Raw genomic sequence first — 20,386 nt, forward strand, 5'->3', positions numbered from 1 at the left:
ACAACACTAAGCAAAAGTATAAAAACTATAATTCAGGCGAACAAAAATCCTAATTATTGTTCCATGGCAGCAATAAATGGGCATGGCTGTCTTCTGTGCACAAAGGCAAACAGACATCCCGGGGAATGGGTGGGACGCAGAAGTCAAATGTAGTCATTGGTGAGCTGTGCAACATGATGAAGGCATGTGCTAGCATGATGGCCTTCGACAAGTGGAGATTCATTGCACAGCAATCTGTGAAGAGAAAGGGGACCTGGTTGACCCTTGCAATAAACACTGCAAGGACAACAGGAAAAAGGTAGTAAATACGAGTCTCACTGAGAGACAAAATACTGCAGAACTAATGACAGAAGAACCTCACCGAGTGCACATCGGTCTGCTCTAACAGAATAATTGAGGGATTTGTGTTTAAGGTTAAATCAAATGTGTTCTTAGTCCCTTTATTGGTTTGAAGAAGTTTTTGAAACCACAATTCAGAGAAGCATTTAGTCTTTATTAGAGCCTCTTCATCATAAAAGAAGACTGGCTGCTTTCCACATTTTCCATTATTTTCAGATTCTTTGCTTCCCATAAGCCACTCTATCACCACTGCCAGTGGCCTTGGAAAGTTGAGAAATCTACAGTTGGTGGTGTAATTCTAACAGAAACAAAGGATTTATTAGCCACCCTCACTATTTAAACTGATATATATATAACTGATGAAAGTGTATAGTGCTTCAAAAAGTATCTACCTTTGCCATCGTCTATATGGCTATGGGGAATAGTGTAACTACCCCTTAATAAGGCCCACACAAGGCAGTTAACAAAGATTATGAATGAAAGGAGGAGACCTTCATCCTCCCTATATCCTCTTTGCAATGCTGTATAACCCAACTAGCCCATAGGTCTGAAGTTCCAAAGTTTCTGGGCTCGAAGAAAACTACTGAACCTCAATGTTTCTCTCAGACAACTGTAGACAAGTAGCACCACATCTGAAAATGGAAATCCTGCAAATATAATATGATCCTATGTATCAGCTGTAGACACGTACTCACTGTGGCCCTATGGATGCCAGGTTTTGGAGGTCAGGTCATAGAAAATCTGAGTATATTTCTGAATCAGGGCTTGGAATAATTTGCAGCACATTGAACTAAATGCAGCTTTGGTTGTGCCTCAAGTTCCCCAAGCAGGAGTTTCTTCAGTTATTACAGCAAGTTTCAGAAAAATCCATCATCACGAACAGTTCTAATTATTTCCAGCCAAATCCCCGTGACCTTGGCAGAAAAAAACAAGTATTGAGCAGGCTATTGATCTACTCAGTAAATACACTTATGTCATCAGTAAACCAGAACCCTCCTGGGTATAAAACCAAAAAATCTTAAGGACTGCTAGTTATCTGACATATGATTTTAATTGGGATTTATTGATTAAGGGGGTTTCCAAACAAATGGAATTTCTTGATAAAAGGCCTAGAGCAGAATTTTTGCAAAGTGGAATAATGTTTGACTTGATATATAAAAACCTGTTACCCACATCTTAATTACTTCACCAAGGAAGTTTGCTCATTATTTCAACACAACAACTTGTGCAACATTTATCATAAACCCCGTGAATGTTTGTTTAATGCGGACTGAGAAGAACTCCACTAATGAAATGGTGCGGGGAGGCGATTCTCAATGCGTGGCCATGCAGTGGCATTCAGAAGATGAAAGAAAAAAGCACAAGACCTTCTTCAATGCTAATTCTTCTTAGTAGCTGGACCTAACCACTAACATCTCCTTGGAACCTGCTGTAGCTGTTACCTGCCTGCAGTGGGGTTTCAGCACTAGCTTAAGTGCACTCTTGCAGAATCCCCAAGTTACCAGGAGGGCCAAAGGTCCCAGGGCACACAGGTTGGTTGTATCTCACTGAAGTTCTGGGATGAAGTCAGTCTGGCACTGATTCTCCATGCTCAGGGTCAAACTCAGCCATTGAGTGGATTCATTCCTTCTGCTGTGGATAAAAAAGAAGCACTCTGGCTACTGAGAACAGTCTGTGGATGAGAAGCTGCATCAGAACAAGTTCCAGATCCTTTACATGATTTTCTATAAAACCATTGTTCACGTCCAAAGTTTCCATTCAAGGCCAACAGAATTCAGTCGTATTTCTTCACGTTGCAACAACGTGAAGTTATGCAGCTAGGAGTCTGGCCCTACTGCATTAGGACAGTTTTCCACATAGCAAGAAAAAGCCACAGTACCCCCTACTCCCCTCTCCTCAGTTACCTGAGCAACATCTAGCACAATGCAGGTACAGATCTCTCGATCTAAGTAACTGATTCTTAATTTTTTAGGACTGAACTCTAGATAAGAACAAACTAGGGGAGATATTTCCTTTAAGTGTAATCATTTGTGTCATAATCCTTCATCCACTTGAGTCAGGAAGAATTAGCATTGCCTGAGATGCCTGTGGGGAGCTTCATGGCCCTGCCTTTAAACTAAAGCTAATCTCTCTTCGCTGTACACAGGAAGCATCTCACCGCCCAAATCTCAGTGCTGCTCCACTTTTGTTTACCCTGGAAAATGCTATTGACATTTGATTTTTTGAGGTATTTAAGAGAAGGAAGAAGGGACAAAAAACCCAAACCCCTCTGGAGGTCTCCTGGTGCTTGAGCGACATAAATGTTCACTAGACCATAGGAGAGCCCAGTCTAGTTTGTTTAAATTCAATTATGTCACTGTCTGCAATGTAACTCACGTGGGACTAATGAAATGAGTGGCATACCTGTCGAAGGGAGAGGAGAGGATGAGAGCCCACTGGCAATGCTGTGCAGCAAGAAATGGGGCTCTGCGAGCTTTTGTGCTTGGCTGATTGCTTTGCCTTTGCCAAGTGTGACCCCACCTCTACATGTCACCAGGAGATAGGGAAAACTTAAATCCTGTCATTTTAACTTCCTTCCCACCGGGTAATTACAAATGGAGGCTGGAGGCTGCTTTATTGTCTCTTTCTCAGCTCAGCTAAACATTCATGACAGTCCCTCACGCGTGTAGCTCTGCTGCACTGCATCTTCTTAATCACTCTGTACAAGTTCTGGACAAAACCTTGGGTGCTGTGTGGCCATAAACACTGCAGGAAGAAGTAGAAAGAATAACTCTATGGGTTTAGAGGAAACCATACAAGGCTTCCTCCAGTGGGGCCAAGAGAACAGTGTGGGGTGAGAACACTGGCCCTACTTCTTGCTCTCAGTGTGCACAAGGATCTCGATGTCTGTGTCCCTGAAAGCTGCAAAGATGAAACCCTGGTATCTACCAAAGACACACCACTAGAGTAGCTGTGCATTGATTTGGTCACTTTGGGGATCTTCTATGTGAACGAAGGTCAGGAACTATAGAGGTGTGTTGACTGAAGTGGACAGGGGGACTTGCCTAGTGTGGCCATATCTATGTGTGGATTTAAGGAGCCACCTACAAACTCCAGTTGTTTCACTTTCTGGCATAGAAGGCAGATGAGGGAAGAAGGCCAAAAGGCTGCCTCACCTACCAGTAGCAGATCTCTGGGGGTAAGGAGATAACTTTTGGAGTAAGGATGCTGTTCCTGGCCTCCTTATGTTGTTTGACTGCAGTATCCAGAAAGTTTCCTAGAGAAACTGACTTAGGACAGGGAAAGATGAGGCTGATGCCTCCACAGTCACCTGGTGTGTCTTTTTAAAAGATGTAGTTGGAGTTTGCTGGTTTACTATGAGAGACGATAAGAAATTTTATGCAGTGACAATTCTGGGGCTCCAGGCAGCAGAGGAGGCAGTGGCAGAAAATCTCATGGTGACTTTCTGCCTTTGCTTTGTGAAGTAGAAAAGGAAATGAGCAGTAACAGAACAGCAACGGCAGCAAAGAGGCTCTGTCCCTCTGTACCAAGGAGCAGAACTGCAGGGCAGCATCGGCCCCCACCACAGCTCCCAGGGGTAAGAGGCAGGCTGTCTGAAAGAGGGAAGACCTGACCAGGTTGCCTTCAGAACAGCAGCAGCAGTAACTGAGAGACAAATCTGCCTGGAGACCTCCAAGACAAACAGCCTCAGTGCAGCAGTGGCAGCTCCCAGCCCACCCAGTGCCTGCTGGCCAGCCATACTGGTGTTGCTGGGAGGGTGTTGTACCCACAAGCAGCTGCACCCTTTAAAAGCGACAATAATCCTTGCTGATGCCAATATCTCTTTGCTTGCTGGAAGCTGGTGCTTGAGTGCCTAGATAATTTCTCTTCCACAGGTTTGCCCTTTTAAACAATTTATATCTATTTGCTTCAGAGGGAAAACAAACAGCAAATCATGGCACTGGGGTAATATTTGCTAATTACCCATGCCAATGAAATACACCTCTGAGTGGTGCAGACTCCCAGGCTGTAACACAAAGCAGCAGCTAACTTATTTATTAGCTCTGAGGAGGAGCAGAGAATAAGAAAACAGCCTTCAGTCCCCAGAGCCTTCTGCTGTGCAGTTGCTGAAAGACAATAAATGCAGCGCTGAGCTACAAATGGAGAATGCAATTGGGACGGAGGGGCCTCACACCCAGCAGGCTAAATGTAGCCCAAGAATTTGCACAAATCCCCACTCAACTTCTTTGCAAAGCCCAGCAGTGGGAATGGCGCAGCAGGAGGCTGGCAGCACCGCTGTGCCTGCACTTGGGAAGGGGCAGGAGGCACTGTGGGCCTTTGGGACACAAGGACAAGCAGACAGAGTTTGGAAAGGCAGTGGTCATTGAGGAAACAAGAGGGAAGAAAGCAGAGAAGCTGAAGATTGCAAGGGGTTAAGAAAACACATGCATATTAGGGTTCATCTGCCCTGAGCTTTCCATCATACTGATACGTAAGAATCATAGGATCATAGAATCATAAAGGTTGGAAAAGACCACTAAGATCACCCAGTCCATCAGCCCCTCCCCACCGTAACCATGTCCATCAGTGCCACATCTCCATGGTTCTTGAACCCCTCCTGGGATGATAACACCACCTCCCCCTCGGCAGCCTGTGCCAATGCATCACCACTCCTACTGAGAAGAAATTCTTCCCAATATCCAACCTGAACCTCTCCTGGCACAACTTCCAGAATTTGCAAAATAAGAACTAAAGCTGTATTGCAATGACATAAGCAGATATCTAGAATCCCTCCTCCTCTTTGGCTTCTGTTTATTGCAGGAAGCTACAAACATTTTATATGACCTTGCAAAGAAAAACTAAATCGGGTATGACGTTCCAATTCAAAGCTGCTAAGCAGTGTGACCTGGGGAGTGGAAAATGGGACAGAAAATAGCAAAGAAGACTGAGCTGAGGAATGTGAGTGAGGATGGAGCACAGGATGGCCCTGGTGCAGGGGGTGACGCCAAGCCTGCCCCTCTTGGCACCTTTCTGCGCTGCTGTGGGAGAAGACAAAAGTGCTGATGGTGTACAATGTCCTCCTCATGTGCATCCAGCCGAGCTCAGAAGGACCTGCTTCGCTGTGCCATTCATCATATCCCACCAAATCATCACTACTCCAAAAGGAACTGGAATGTAAAAAGCGACTGTAATGTATCATGTTAAGAGTAGAGAACAGGAAGGAAAAAAAAAAAAAGGAGCAATGATTTTTTTCCCTTTGATTCAGAAATAAGAACAGAATAGTTCTTTGATTATTAATAGTTCTGGGATTGCTGTTGGAATCATTTCCCTCATCTCTGTTATGGGCAGGAGGCAAGAGAGAGCAGGGGGAAAAAATGGTAATAATAATGACAATAAAAAAGCAGCGCAGGCTGACAGAGTCATCTGAAAGCACCAGGCAATCAGATGGCCATCTTTCTGTACAGGTGTGATCAGCAAGAAGAAACCAAATGTCTATACATCTCTTTTTCCTTTTTCAATTGCAGGAGTTTTCCCTTTGCTGAATACTCTATGAGGTATTTTTTGTTGATGTTGTTGTTGTTGTTTTTTAATATTCTATACTCAGAGGCTTTTCCCAATAGCTAAAAGATACAGCCCTAAAAAAAAATTAACTTTGGATACTCCGACTGACTAATAACACAAGGTTCCAAAAGCTTTGCATTATGAAGAGCCATTTAAAAAACAATTATTTTCCCCTGATGCATTAGAGCATCTTTGTACCAAACTTCTATCCAGTGGTCTTTCTCTAAGTTAAACATTATTTACCATTTTCTCACCTTGCTAGTCTTTGGGTTGAATTACAGGATGACAGCTCAGATTATTTAGTACAAGTGAAAGAGCATGAAGACTGCAGCGTAACATCAAGGGCAAGTCTGACGCTGTGTTCAAAATATGAGCTTTATTTTATTTTAACATTGCAATAAGGAGATTGTACAGAATTTCTGTTCACAATTAGAATGAGTAAATGTGAAAACTGTAAGCTCAAGTTCACCCCTGAGCAGAGGAGAAGAGCAAACAGCCTGTGACTCAAACCAGCCCAGGTTTGGGGGCATGGGTGACACTGGAACCATCTACAAGCAACAAACCCTGAGAGCTGTGATTATTTCCAACCTTGAGTTTTAAATATTTTCCTTTATTTCCCATTATCATCATTCTGGTTCCAATAACACACTAATTAGAGAATGGGACTGAGAGTGGTCATTGCATTGCCTTCTAATGGAATGAAGCTGGATATGGGGCCATGGTGCCTGACTGAGGGGTGACCTAATGACTGCAGCCCTTTGCCTGAGCAATATGCTTGTGGCCCCAGCTCCCTGCAGGACAGGGATTTGCAGAAAAAGTGGAACCCATACAAACAAGAAGTTAAAAGACCTTCCCTCTGTACAGTACCACTCTTGCTTGTAGGTGGGTCTGATGGAGACTGTACAAGAACTGCAGAAATATGAAATCCCAGCCTTTTTTTTTTTTTTTTTGGTACAAATAAAACACCAAACGACACTTTGATGTTGGTTAAGCTTTCCATTTGTTTTATGACCTGAAAGTTTGTTCCATTTCCCCACTTGCTGCTTGTTAACCAAGAGCAGCAGTGCTATTTACTTTTACAGCTGCCAATCAAACTGGCCTTAATGACAACCTGCTGTTGTCCTGTCTCCCTCACATCCGAGGCTGTTCCTTATCAAGTGCACTCTTTCATCAAATGCATTATTGGCTAAAAATAACAAACATACTTAACAGCCTGTTTTCTACAAAACAGGCATCTTTTTCCAATAGATGAAAAATTTCCATCCAAGTGGCATCTATTTTTCTCCCAGGCTGCTTGCTTTGTATCCTTCACAAATTTCCTGCTCACATTTGTTGGCCAAGGAACAGGTGTTGCAGCAATGATGCACATGAAATCCAGCTCATTCCATAGAAGACACAACCTGTTCAGAAGATGCACTGCTGGCATGCCCACTTGCCAAGTGAAAATGCTCCACACGGGCAATCAGATGGGAACCCACACGCTGACCTCCAGACCCACACTCATTCAGCTCCATCATGGATGAAACATCATGGGTGTTCACAACCAATGGGACTGTCAGATTGTTCAGTTGGCACTTACACCCTGTTTTGGGTTCAGGACTGCGTATCTTTCACAATGGCAATCAAGACTCCAATGCAGATCCAGAATCCACCACGTCCTCTGGCAATCTGTTCCAATCACTCTCACCTGGAAAGAACCAACTGATTTTCATCTGACTCTGTGTTCCAACCACTCTGCAAGACCAAAGAGTCCATCAGCATCTGGTGTTCTCCCTCTGTCACCATCTTAACTGGGTCAATAAAGCCACTCCTCGATTTTCTTTCTGACAAGCTAGATGAAGTGACACATTTCAGTCTCACATAGCAGTGATTTTTTTTCCTAACCCACTGGTACCTTTACAGGCTTATAGCTACATCCATGTAGGAGACTGTCCTGGAAAGATTACCATAGGAAAGATCAGCCATCCCCTGGTGATCCGTTCAAGAATGGGAAATAAAACCCATACAGAGCTAAAATGTGGATTTCCTTCTGAATTTAATGTGGATTTGTTAAGCTTCCAGAAATTTTGTACTTGTTTTGTCTCAAAAAGGGTACGTCTGGGTGAAATGAGACCATGCTTTTACTTCACAGATTACTTTGAGTTCAAAAAGAGATTTAAAACAGCTCCCAGCAGTAGAACTTATATAAAATTCTCCCATCCGGTGCTCAAGTAAGGGAAAATACGTTCTTGGAGCAATTTTACATTTTTATTCAAAGGGATCTGAGATACATTTTTCAGCTTTCCAGAAGTATGTTCTTCTGCTGCTGCTAATCCTTTCCAAGACTTTCCAAGACAATACTTGTTAATAAAAACATGTTTTAATAAGCTGGCAGAAAAATTGATACCATTTCCATTCTCTGCCTTAAAACAAATGAGAAGTAGGAAGGAATGGAGCTCTCTCATTTCTAACGTAGGAAGCAGATAATTTTTAAAGTTCAGATCATTATGAAGTGTAATTTTCATGTAATAACTTTAGTGCCGACCTTGTGTTACTCCTCTGGTGCTGACTATTTAAGGGAATGCATTACTTATAAAACACAAACAGAGGAGTATCATTTCAAAATCTTCTTGCCTTTTCACTGATCAAAGTGAACAATATCTCTAGGTCGTCATCACCATGGAATCAATTTGCAAGAAAACAATAAGGTGCATCTACTGCACTAAGTCTGGGTAATAAGAGAATGTGAGCCATGTGGGCTGACTGCAGCCATTTCTGTTTAACCAGTCACCAGCCTGGCTTTTATAATAATACAGCCTCCTAGGAAGCAGCTGTATTATTCCACTGTATGAATGCTGAAGCTGTGTTTCGTCATTGCTCACAGCCATTCATCTGTACTTAATGGGATCAAGCAGACTGCAAATGAGTAAATTGTCAGTCTTCCCCAATGGATCTTAGGGGGCAAACTTCTCAAGGACTGGCATTAGCTCTTTTTTTTTTCTCCCTTTTTTTTCCCTCAGCACAACAGGCCTAATACAAGTTAAACAAAAACCAGTCCAGACTGATCTGAAGCTTACAATTTTCAGTTACTCTTGAAGGCATTAAATCTAGAAAAGACTAATTGCTTCATTGCAGCATCTGTCTCTTCCTTGGACATGGGAGAGCTAGGTTAAACTCCTGCCTCTCCCTATGATGAGAGGAGGACACATCTACCTGGGAGCTCTCCACAGCTTCAGGACTTACATCTTCCATGAGACTCTCCTAACTTAGGACAGCACTGATACAGGTAAATAAAAGGAAAGATTTTCAAGATTAATGCTAGGTCACACTACTTTAAGGTTTTGTCTTTAGTATGTATTAAATAGGGCAACAAAGCTGGTGAGGAGTCTTTAGCACAAGTCTTATGGGTAGTGGCTGAGGGAACTGGGATGGATCAGTCTAGGGCAGAGAAGTCTCGAGGAGACCACATCACTCTCTACAACTGCCTGAAAGGAGGCTGTAGAAAGGTACAGGCCTCTGCTCCCATGTAACTAGCAATAGGATGAGAGGGAATAGCCTCAAGTTTCTCCAGGGGAGACTCAGGTTGGATATCAAGAAAAATTTCTTCTCTGATAGAGTGGAGAAGTGCTGGAATGGGCTGCCCAGGGAGGCAGTGGTGTCACTGTCCCTGGAGGTGTGCAAGAAATGTTTAGATGCTGGGACGTGGTTCAGTGTGGAATTGCTGGTGGTAGGTGAATGGTTGGACTGGTTGATCTTGGAGGTCTTTTCTTACCTTGGTGATTCTATGATAATTCATCCAGATTCACTTACTCAGGGAAAGGAAGTGACTTTGGTACGCATGCTTCTGAAGGCAGTGTTTGGGCAAGAGGTCATCTAGAACACCATTTCCAGGCCCGATCACCCCTGATGGGGAAAGACTTACCAAAACTGCAGTGGGTGTGGAGAAGAGCTGTCAGAATAACAGAGGCTCTGGAGGGGTTAGCTGATCAGGGAGGATACCATTAAGGCACATTTAACATTGCAAAAATCAAGACTGAACTTGCTGCCAGTAAATTCAAATTAGAGTGGGGTAAAGAGGGAGGGTAAACACAAAGAAATAAGGAGAGTTACTTACACTAAAGGACAACGCTGACAAAGAATGAATAAGTATGAGTGAGTCAAAAATAAATTCAAGCTTGAAACTAGGTTTTTCAAACTACCTCCTGTGAGATGACGGAATAAAGAAGAAATGGTAACAGTACTACAAACAGGAACCTATTTAGTTTGAGGCAAGGCCTGATTGACTAGACTGTTTGATCAATTAGGCTATTTGATTATAAATACATGTTCTTATCATGTGTCAGCAGGCTGATCTGAAAGGATAAGCTAGGAATCATAGCTATCCAACAGTGAGACAACAGAGCAGTTTCCACTGAAGCTGGTGCAGTCCATTGCGCCCAGGCAAGAATGGCAGAGTGGCTGGGTGTCAGTAAAAAGGGCCAGTCTAAAGTTCCTTGGGCAGGTGACAAGTCCATAGTGATGAGTCCAAACTCAGCTGTTCCAAAATCAGAGCTGATTTTGCACGTGAGTAGCCAAACCCCCCAGGCAGGCAAACATACTGAAGAGCCTGGTGGTACACTGATGGCCAAGACAATGGCTCTTTTTTTTTTTCTTTCAATAGGACATTAAGGCCTTCAAATGTCTTTTTTTTTCCTTAGGATGATGAGTGCTTTCCTTATTTCAGCCTTCTGATGGCATTCATAGTAGAAAATAACTGAACAGCAGCAGAGAGGCACTGTATTCTGAAAAAAAATAAAATCTGTGTGCACTTATAATGTTTTCATTTCATTTTTAAACATCAATCCCTTTTTAAAACTATCTGTAAATTAATATTACACTGTCTTTTTTTTTTCCAGCCAAGATGGCACAACAGCTTTGGTGTTTACAAGAAGAAGAGATGCAAGAAACAAAGTCCTGTTTCCTGCTCACATGTAAAGCCAAAGGAAAGGAAAACAGACAACTATGAGAGATGTAGAAACTACTTCAGAGAGATTTCCATGAGAACCACTTGAAAACCCAATCTTCTTTTGTAGTGCAGATATTTCATCACAGTCCAACAATATTAAGCTATTTATTTGCCCTATAAACAGTGAGACAGTAATTTCACAGTCTGTCAGATACAGGAGCAAAAAACCAAACTGTTTGTAGAGCCAATAGAGGAAGGGATTGTGATCGTCCCCAGTGATTTTTGGCTTATTCCTTGCGTCTTTGAGTGATCCAAAACTGTTAGATGTTAATATAAGATAATTTCTTGCCAAGCTATGGAAGTAAAACATCAGGAGAAATGAAATCAGAGCTCTCATTCTTGTATCTGTGGGCCAGCAGAAAATGCACGCAAGGGTGTTCTCTGCAAAACTGAAACTGAAGTTTATTGAAGTTAATGGGCATCGTTAATTGAACACCACGAATACCAACCCACTAAGGCTATCTCTAACTCCAGAACAGGGACGTATACTGGAAATAAGCATGCTAGCTCATTTATATCCATCTCTAGCCAACCCACTGACACCAACTGTAATTTCTTTTTTAACACATTTCTGAGCTGCTTTCTAACACTCTTTCCTACTGCATGGATCAGATTGACCAGAGATGTGCTGGAAGCCCCATCCCTGGAGACATTCAAGGCCAGGCTAGAGTAGACTCTGAGCTCATGACTGAGCTGTAGGCGTCCCTGTTCACTGTAGGGGAATTGGACTAGATGATCTTTAAAGATCCCTTTCAACTCTAAGGATTCTATGATTCTATGAATTTTAAAAGTGTGGGTTAAGATATCCTCAGCTTTTGCAATGATTACTATCCTTTCTGTTTACAGCCACTATAACAATTTTGTACCACAAGCGAGCCCTGTGAAGTGTACCTTTCTCCCCAGCACCATGGCTCCCACAAATGGGTTCATTCTTCTCTTAGCTTCAACTCACCAGACAAGGCTTGGCAAGGGAAGGGTTAATTTTCCAGGTCTGTATTTTAGTTAAAGCAATTCAGTCAAATGTAGAACTAACCTCTGATAGAATCCGAATAGACTCGTAATGCGTGAAATTTAAAAGAGAAATTTCCCTTAAAAAAATCCCTTGAGTCATGAGAGGTCATTGTCGAAAACCATAACTAATGTAGCAGAATGGAAGAGCGTTGTGGGGAGGGAATGGTCCTTGGCAGCTGTTTAATGGTGCTCCTCAGCTGCAGCACTCAAGGCTGACCAGCACTGATTTGGTTCCTGATCTATCACTCCCTGTAGTCTGTCATGACTCAACTGCTGAGCCCCTTTAGCCTGCAGCAAAGCTAATTGGGATTCACACAGTGGCTCCCAGAACAAAGACTGGAAAGTTCAATTTTGTGAAAGTCTTTGGCCTCAGCATGGAAGAACCTTGGAGGTAAATTTCCCCATCTGAGATAAAGTTCCTTTTTCTCTGTTCCTCCCTCTCCCTCTTTCAAAATGAAAGGCACAAAGCAGCCAAGGGTTCATTGTACCTCAGGACACTGAGACCTCCCAGACCCCAGTATGGCTCAGCCACCTCTGAACACATCAGCCAGCAACACACAGCCACAGTCAGCCTGCACAGGGCTTCCTATATCTGGAAGGGTGTGAAGAGATTTATATTATCTCTTGAACAGGACTCTTCCTGTTCATTCATATATATTCATGTATGAACATCCCTCTTTGTAGCGTTTCCAACCCAGTTCAGAGCCTGTGAGCAAGAGTTGATGTTTTATGGTAAATGTTTTATGGTTTTATGCAGCCTCAGAAGCTCATGTGTGAGTGACCACCTGCCAGCTCAAGGCTCGCTCTGTCGGAATGGTCCCTGGGCTTTATCACCACCTTCCCTGGGGGTTATTTTTAATTTCACCAGTGAGTCAGTCCTCTGCCCCTGCCTCCTCCCAGCCTGCAGACCCTGCAGTGTCTCCTCTTCCCAGTCAGGGCCCTCCTTTACCATTTTACAACAAACAGGCCCCAGGCAGGGAGGACCTGTGTTTCAGTAGGAAGGTGAATAGGTGTTTTCCCAGCTTTGTCCTCTACTGCCAATCTCAGAGCCAGCCAACAGCCCAGCTCCCCTCCAACGTGGAGGATCTTTTGGGCTACCTGAGGTCTTTCAGATCTCCACGGTTGTGTCTGTCATAATAGACACACACCAGGAGCACAGCCACAGCTTTGCGACATCCCTCTATTGTCCCTAGGATTGTCAGGCTGTCTCACCTCAGCTCTTCATCCTGATACCATTTTCACAGCTCATGCTCTGAGAATACTGGCAAAATTAAAAGGAGAACAAGGTGGTTTGCTTAGTCTAAAACATCATTTGAGCTCATCAGGCTTTAGAATCCAGTAAAAAATGCAACTTTAACTCAGCTTTTTTTAAGAAGGAATTTCTACTTGCCACTTTTTTAGATCACAACACAGAACACGAAGTAGAAGGGTGCTTCTGAGTATCATCTAGGATTACAGATGACGGCCTTAAGTTGTACCAGGGGAGGTTCAGATTGGATATTACGTAAAAGTTCTCTGAAAGAGTGGTGAAGCAATGGCACAGGCTGCCCAGGGAAATGGTGGAGTCACCATCCCTGGAGGAGTTCAAGGAACATGGAGATGTGGCACTGAGGGACATGGTTAGTGGGCATGATGGGAATGGATTGATAGTTGGACAAATGGTCTTTCCCAGTTTTATTAAAATTCTTTGTTTCCATGATCTAGCATAAGAAGAAAGAAATCAGCAAATGAAGACACTGAGACTTCCAGCACGGACAGAATAGAGAGTGCAACAGAATAAGACAAAGAGCATAGACTAAGAAATGCAGATGGGAGATTTAAGTTAGATGCAGTGAAGAAGGAGGAGATAAGAGAGAAATCCACTGAAAGGCGCTGGTGGGATGATGTGGTGTTTGGTAGCTGTTAGAAGATGCCGGCAGAGGAGAGGAAATAGGGATAGGCAATAACTCTAGCTTTCAGCAGCTGATACAGAGAAAGGAAAAAGTTTCAATGGAAAACTAAGAGACAGATGCACTGGCACTGAATTTGCTTCCCAGACTGAATAACAGCCTTCAAAGACATTGAGTAAACTTGTACTAATAAAAACATCATAAGCTCTTCTATTTTTATGTTGCCAGTTATATTTTCAGCTCATGAGATCAAAGGTTTTTTTAAAGGCAATGAAGAATGCTATTAAAGCAATATTTAAAGACAATGAATTAAAAATAAAAGTTTCAAAAACTGGCTAAGGGAAATAGTTAAGTTTGGATCAGAGCAACCTTTCAGTTGGGTTTGGATTACAACAAGCAATTTCTTTTAGCTGTGAATTGGGATTTTTCCCAGCTCAGACCTGGGCTTTGCTTTGCAAAAGAGAACACACCTTGCCAGCAGCACTCTTGCAAGGAGTTTGGCAACTGGCCATATTACATGAATCTGAGAACAAAATCACTGCTTGTGTACTGTTATATTTTAGCTTTTATCACCACTACAAAAGCTCATGAGTGTAACTTCCCTTATCAGCAAACACCAGTCCTTCTCATCAAGAACTGTGCCTTAATGAACAGACTTTGTCACTCTTGTTTGTTGGTACCTTAATGCACATTGGATGTTTCCCTGAGTTATTTTACTCAACGCAATTATCAGAATCTGGTCCTAAATCAAACAGCTGCACATCTCAACATACAAATTGTAACTGTCACTGCTCAGTCAGCTGCCTTTATTTCTTTTAATAAACTGTGCTTTAAAACCTAGATACTATGAGTCATTCTCATGTCTCTTCATTGGAAATGGAGTTTTCATACTATTAGAGTCATACTCCTCACCAATCTTTGCTTTATATACTTCTATCACCTTAAAATGACCACGAATGCCAATCTGCTTTGTGGTATATATTCACTTGTCATTTCCATCTCTTTATGCTTGTTTGTAAAACTTAGCATCTCTCATTAAACTCAATGGCACCTGATATCCACTCCAAACACGAGGTGTTCTGGTGCAACAGTTTGTTCAGAGTCCTGTAGGAGCTAGTTTAAATACTGTGCCCAAAGATACTGCACATGCTTTTTGTTGCTAAAACTGACCTGATTCAAATGACACTTGCAATTCTACTACATATCCTTCTTTCCTTAGCAGGCTGAACCAGAGGGCCAGCTGAAAATCAAAGCTGGTGCATATCCTGACCCAGATCTAGGTATCCAAGGGCAGTAGTAAAGGCTGAGCTTTGCTACTTACTAATCTTGGCTGTTTTGATATGCAGGAAACCTTCCAGAAAAGAACGCATGGATGACTTGTTGGCAGAACACGATCTGGCCACAAAACCAGGATATGTAGAGGATGAGACAAAGTAGCAGAGATAGCTGTTACTCACCTTAACCCATGCTAAGGTATTGTAGGCCTGAGCCTCTTTCACTTGTCTGAACACACACAAATACATACTCAGCGAGGGCTTGGGATGAATGAGATGCCAGGAGAACCTTCTGGGCTAAGGTTGCACAGCAAACAATTATGCATTCGAAGTTTACAAAGCAACTTCAATTATGCCAAGTAGAAAAAAGGAAGTCTCCATCTTGCTGACTCAGTCATCATCAGTAGCTATTTGTGTACCAGAGAGCTGTTTGATATCATAGCCCTGAGAAGACCAGCACATGCACTTAGAATCATAGAATGATCAAGGTTGGAAAAGACCTCTAAGATTAATCAGTCCAATCATCCACCTACCACCAATATTTCCCCACTTAACGATGCCCCTCAGTATAACACCTACACATTTCTTGAACACCTCCAGGGATGGCGACTCCATCACTTCCCTGGGCTACCCATTCGAGCGTATGACCACTCGTTTGGAGAAGAAATTGTTCCTAATATCCAACCTGAATCTCTCCTGGTGCAACTTGAGGCCGTTCCCTCTCATCCTATTGCTAGTTACCCAGAAGAGGCTGACCCCCACCTCGCCACAACCTCCTTTCAGGCAGTTGTAGAGAGCGATGCAATCTCCTCTGAGCCTCCACTTCTCCAGACTAAACATCCCAGTTCCCTCAGCTGCTCCGTAAGACTTGTGCTCCAGACCCCTCACCAGCTTTGTTGCCCTTCTCTGGACTCACTCCAGGGCCTTGATGTCCTTCTTGTAGTGAGGGGCCCAAAACTGAACACAGCACTGAGATGTGGCTTCACCAGAGCCGGGCACAGGGGCGATCACCTCCTGCTCCTGCTGGCACTACTTCTGATACAAGCCAGGATGCCATTGGCCTGGGCACACTGCTGGCTCAGGTTCAGCTGAGCATCAACCAGCACGCTCAGGTCCTTTTCTTCCACACAGTCTTCCAGTCACTCTGCCCCAAGCCTGTAGCGTTGCTTTGGGTTGTTGTGGCCAAAGTGCAGGACCTGGTATTTGGTCTTGTTGACCTTCATCCCATTGGCCTCAGCTCAGCAATTAGCCTGTCCAGATCCATCTTTAGGGCCTTCCTACCCCAGGCAGATCGACACCTCCTCCCAGCTTGGTGTCATCTGCAAACTTACTGAGGGTGCACTCAATTCCCTCATTCAGGTCATCAATAAAGACATTAAACAGGACAGGCCCCAGTACTGACTGCTAGGGAACATTTCTTGTATCTGGTCACCACCTGAATTTAACTCCTTCCACCACCACTCTCTCTGTCTGGATCTCCAGCCAGTTCTTTACCCAGCAAGGAGTGCACGCTTACATCTATATAGCAGAGTAATTGTGTATGTCAGGAATGTTCAGCTCATCCTGCAGAGGAGCCTGAGCAGCTGCACGAACCCTGCAGCCTCTTTATGCAGCTGTGCTTAAGATGCCATCTCAGGAGAGACAGAGATTTTACTTGTCCGAGAGGTTCCCTGTATGACAACATACAGTGGAACACCTTGACATGTCTGAACACATCAAAAATCTGCTATAGTCTGACATCATCTTATCATCTTTTTTCTTTTTTTTCCTAAAGCTTATGCAGCTTTCTGAGAACTAGCTCACTTGTAGGGTAGTATATACCAGTTTTGGATTATTTCTTCTCCCTGTGGTACTCAATTACTCATAGCTTCTTTACCTGCAATGTCTGCAAGCTTCTGTTTTACCTCACCAGCAAAGAATACACTGTCTCTTCATAAAATCTCCAGTGGCCTAAGTGCTAATCCTGCTCTCTGCCTCCATTATGGATGTGGGGTTTTGTTTCCTGCCCCCTTGGCACTGCAGCACTTGCTCACTCCATGCTAAGCTTTGCTGCTTATCTTCTAGAATGTGCCTGGGTTGCCCCTCGTGTTTTATTCATGGCTTCTGGAAAGCCTGATGCAGAACTTCAGTCAACAGAGTTATTAATACATCTACTTTTGTAGATGGCCAGATTGAAAGCTGGTCTGAATGTATCAAAGCAGAAGGTGAAATAAAAAGATTTCCCAGCAAAATGCCACCGACATTTCTATTAAAAAGGGGAATGAAGTCCAGGTCTGACATTTAAAATTAATGCCGCCTGTATAAAATCTACCACTCATTTTTTAAAGGTAGTGGGAAAGCTTCAAGGCAACAACCCTCCTCCCTCCGCTAATTGTGAAGCCTTTCATCACTAACAATTGACTTCTTTCTGCTTTTTCCCTTTCTTTACAGTGGGTACAGAAGAGTGGCTATGCACACGGCAATGCTTCAAGAGTTAGGCGAGTTGAAGAGATCTCAGCACAGGTAGCAGAGCATCACGTTTAATTCCTTTGGTGCTTACTTTAATAAGATTTATCGCGATGCACTCTTCAGTCATTACAGAGCATGAAATATGCAATGCTGTGCTTTGCCGTTTAACATACCATTTATCTCCTCATTGCTGTGATGAGGACATCATTATTTTTTTAATAACTTCTTATCAGGCAGGTTCAGCCACATACTGTTGGTTTTATTTCAAAACTCCGCATAGCAATCGCGACCATGAGCTGACGTCTAATTTCTTTCGCTACTATGAGAAAATAACACAGCTACACTACAGAGTCACCATCAGCACAGTTATGTGTGGGGGGAAGGCAGGGAAAGGAGACCTCATGTAGCAAAGAGCTTGTTCTCAGACTTTTTGTATCTCCTCATATGGCTGAATTCTTTACCGATTTGCAGAGTAGAAGAGCAGGGATATTTCTTTAGTGGGGGCACTTCCCTGCCACTCTGTGTAACAAGCCATAGAACTTCACGCCATCATTTCTGCCTCAGATCTATCCATCTGTGATCCAACTGCTCTGTGCTGTTTAACCAGACACCCTGATCTTCCTGAACATCTACTGCATCTTGACCTGCAGTATTTACTTCAGCCCTAAATGAATGGCTAATTTCTCTCATCGTGAAAGCAGCACAAGTATCAGCCCCTGCTGCACTTTTATTTCCAGCCATAGGATTCTGGAGAGGTGGAACAAAGCCTTCTTTCAGAAGTCTCCTTGTGCACAGGTACCTGCAAGCCTCCTGCCTCTAAGCCTACTTGGTAAGTGACAGATGTCACTGAATCACAGAATCACCAAGGTGGAAAAGACCTTCAAGATCATCCTATCCAACTGTCCACGTACCACCAATATTTCCCCACTAAGCCATGTCCCTTAATACAGCATCTAAACGTTTCTTCAATACCTCCAGGGTTGGTGATTCCACCACCTCCCCGGGCAACCCATTCCAGTGCCTGACTGCTCTGTCAGAAAAAAAATTGTTCCTAACGTCCAACCTGAACTTCCCCTGGTGCAACTTGAGGCCTATTCCCTATCATCCTATCACCACTTACACGAGATGTCCTTCAGTGCCTCACTGAAAAGTTTGTTTGGAAGTCCTCTGCAGAGAAGAGCAGAGGGCACTGCTAAATGTTTCTTAAAGCACTGTAATCTCAAGATCACTGTTTTTTAATATTGCTTTTAGTGTGACTCACCCAAGGTGAGCACCTAATATGGTAGAAAAAGATCTGTGCCTCAGCAGGCACATCCACTTACACAGGGGAAAGCGGTGGTGGCAGCAAGAAACAACCCGACCAGAAAATAAAAGATGAGCGGCAGTCACAGCTCATCAGCTGCTTCAGCTTCAAGCATTTTGTAGGAATTGTAAGAGAAGTGAGATTTAAGAAGTGCAACAAGCACAAACAGAAGTTTAGAGCGTTATTATCAGCACAATTGTTCACAGAGTGAATAATTATTAACTTTTGATGCTCAGTTTTGTGACGAAGCACAGGCTGAAAAGAGTGGCATGAACTATGCAAGCATGCTGGCACATCTCACACTGGGCTCGGGGCTGTGATCAGTGGGCAGTGGCAGTTACAGAAACATGTAATGCACGTGATAAATAATCAATAAACGCAGCCAAAATTGTCACCATGCACTGCACATAATTCAGCTGCCCAACTGCACCTCTGAATATTCATTCACATGATGGAAACTAGGAAATGCCTTGAGGACAAGGAGCCAAAGCCTGGCTGCAAAGGATCAGGATAAGTGGGTCCAGACTAGACTAAATAGAATGGGGTTCCTCTCTATACCTTCATAAGGTTTTAAGGCATTTTGACATGGCAGCTACTTTGAAAATAAGAAGCTACTTCTTTATTTCAGCTACCCTGATCTGAGGCCCAAGCATACAGATTTTGATAAGACAGGCAGCTTGCTGTATGAACCAACATACGTCGCCCTGTTCTCTATTATTAATTCGTAAGCGCAATTTAAAGGGCTTACTTTGTGCATCAGAGCTGAATTGCAAGGCTAGGGAAACTACATTCATCTATTGGCTTACCCAACTGTTTAGGAGCTGATCAGCTTTTAACTCTTCCCATCAGACCAGTATTTGAGAAATAGCAATTTTGCTTATAACTTCTTCTATTGGCAACTAAGTAGCTGAGAAAAATAAATCTCCAATATTAGTTTCTTTCTTGCACACTTGTTCTCACTCAAGGGTACTTAGGAACTATTCTATTTGTCACAGTACAGTAACCCGGCACTCTGGGAATCATAATGTATTCTCTCATAGCTGTGGTGGATAAATAGCTATAATTTTCATTAGTCCTCCTTGAGTAAGCTTTCCCACTGAAACAAGAGACGAGGCAGACAGCGAGGTACTCCGTCACTAAAACCATGGCTTCGAATCACTAACTGGTAAGATATGATGAAGCGACAGAGATGATAATAAAGCAAATCAACATACTGCCCTGCATGCACACAGTGTGCACAGCGTAGGGCTTCATTTATAGCAGCTGCTGATGGTGATCTGGTGGCACATTCCAACAGCTGCTCTCTGGAGGTAGGGGCTGAAAAAGCTGTGCCTTCACTGCAGGGTTGCTGATGATATGGGGTGTCATAGGGCACAGTTACACAGAAGCTAAGAATCTGGTTCTCAGCTGCAGAAATGAGCAATGAACATGGTAAGTCCTTCTTGGTGAAAGGCCTGCTGCTGTTTAAAAGGTTAAAAGGTGGGAAGTTTTGCTGTCTCTGTGGCAGGAACTACTTAGAGCATCTTTGTATGTGCAGTGTGCCACAAGGAGTCCATTTGCTACTTCCCATTGGCAGGCAGGGCGCTGTTTATACAGC

At 43.3% G+C, this 20,386-nt stretch overlaps 1 long non-coding RNA gene across 2 annotated transcripts in view; it reads right to left on the reverse strand.

Annotated features, from left to right (window-relative positions):
• Window positions 1–392: 392 nt before the first annotated feature.
• The window catches only part of LOC104912620, a 125,761-nt gene continuing 105,767 nt past the window's right edge, over window positions 393–20,386 (reverse strand). Inside the window, exons 6-7 of one of the 2 annotated variants that reach the window (XR_002118584.2) lie at window positions 1,782–1,971; window positions 393–1,253 (exon numbers count right to left, since the gene is read on the reverse strand). This is a non-coding gene — a long non-coding RNA (uncharacterized LOC104912620). The other variant, XR_004160959.1, reaches the window with a different exon arrangement.

This window comes from Meleagris gallopavo, chromosome 11 (genome assembly GCF_000146605.3).
Source record: "Meleagris gallopavo isolate NT-WF06-2002-E0010 breed Aviagen turkey brand Nicholas breeding stock chromosome 11, Turkey_5.1, whole genome shotgun sequence".
Lineage (NCBI taxonomy): Eukaryota > Metazoa > Chordata > Aves > Galliformes > Phasianidae > Meleagris > Meleagris gallopavo.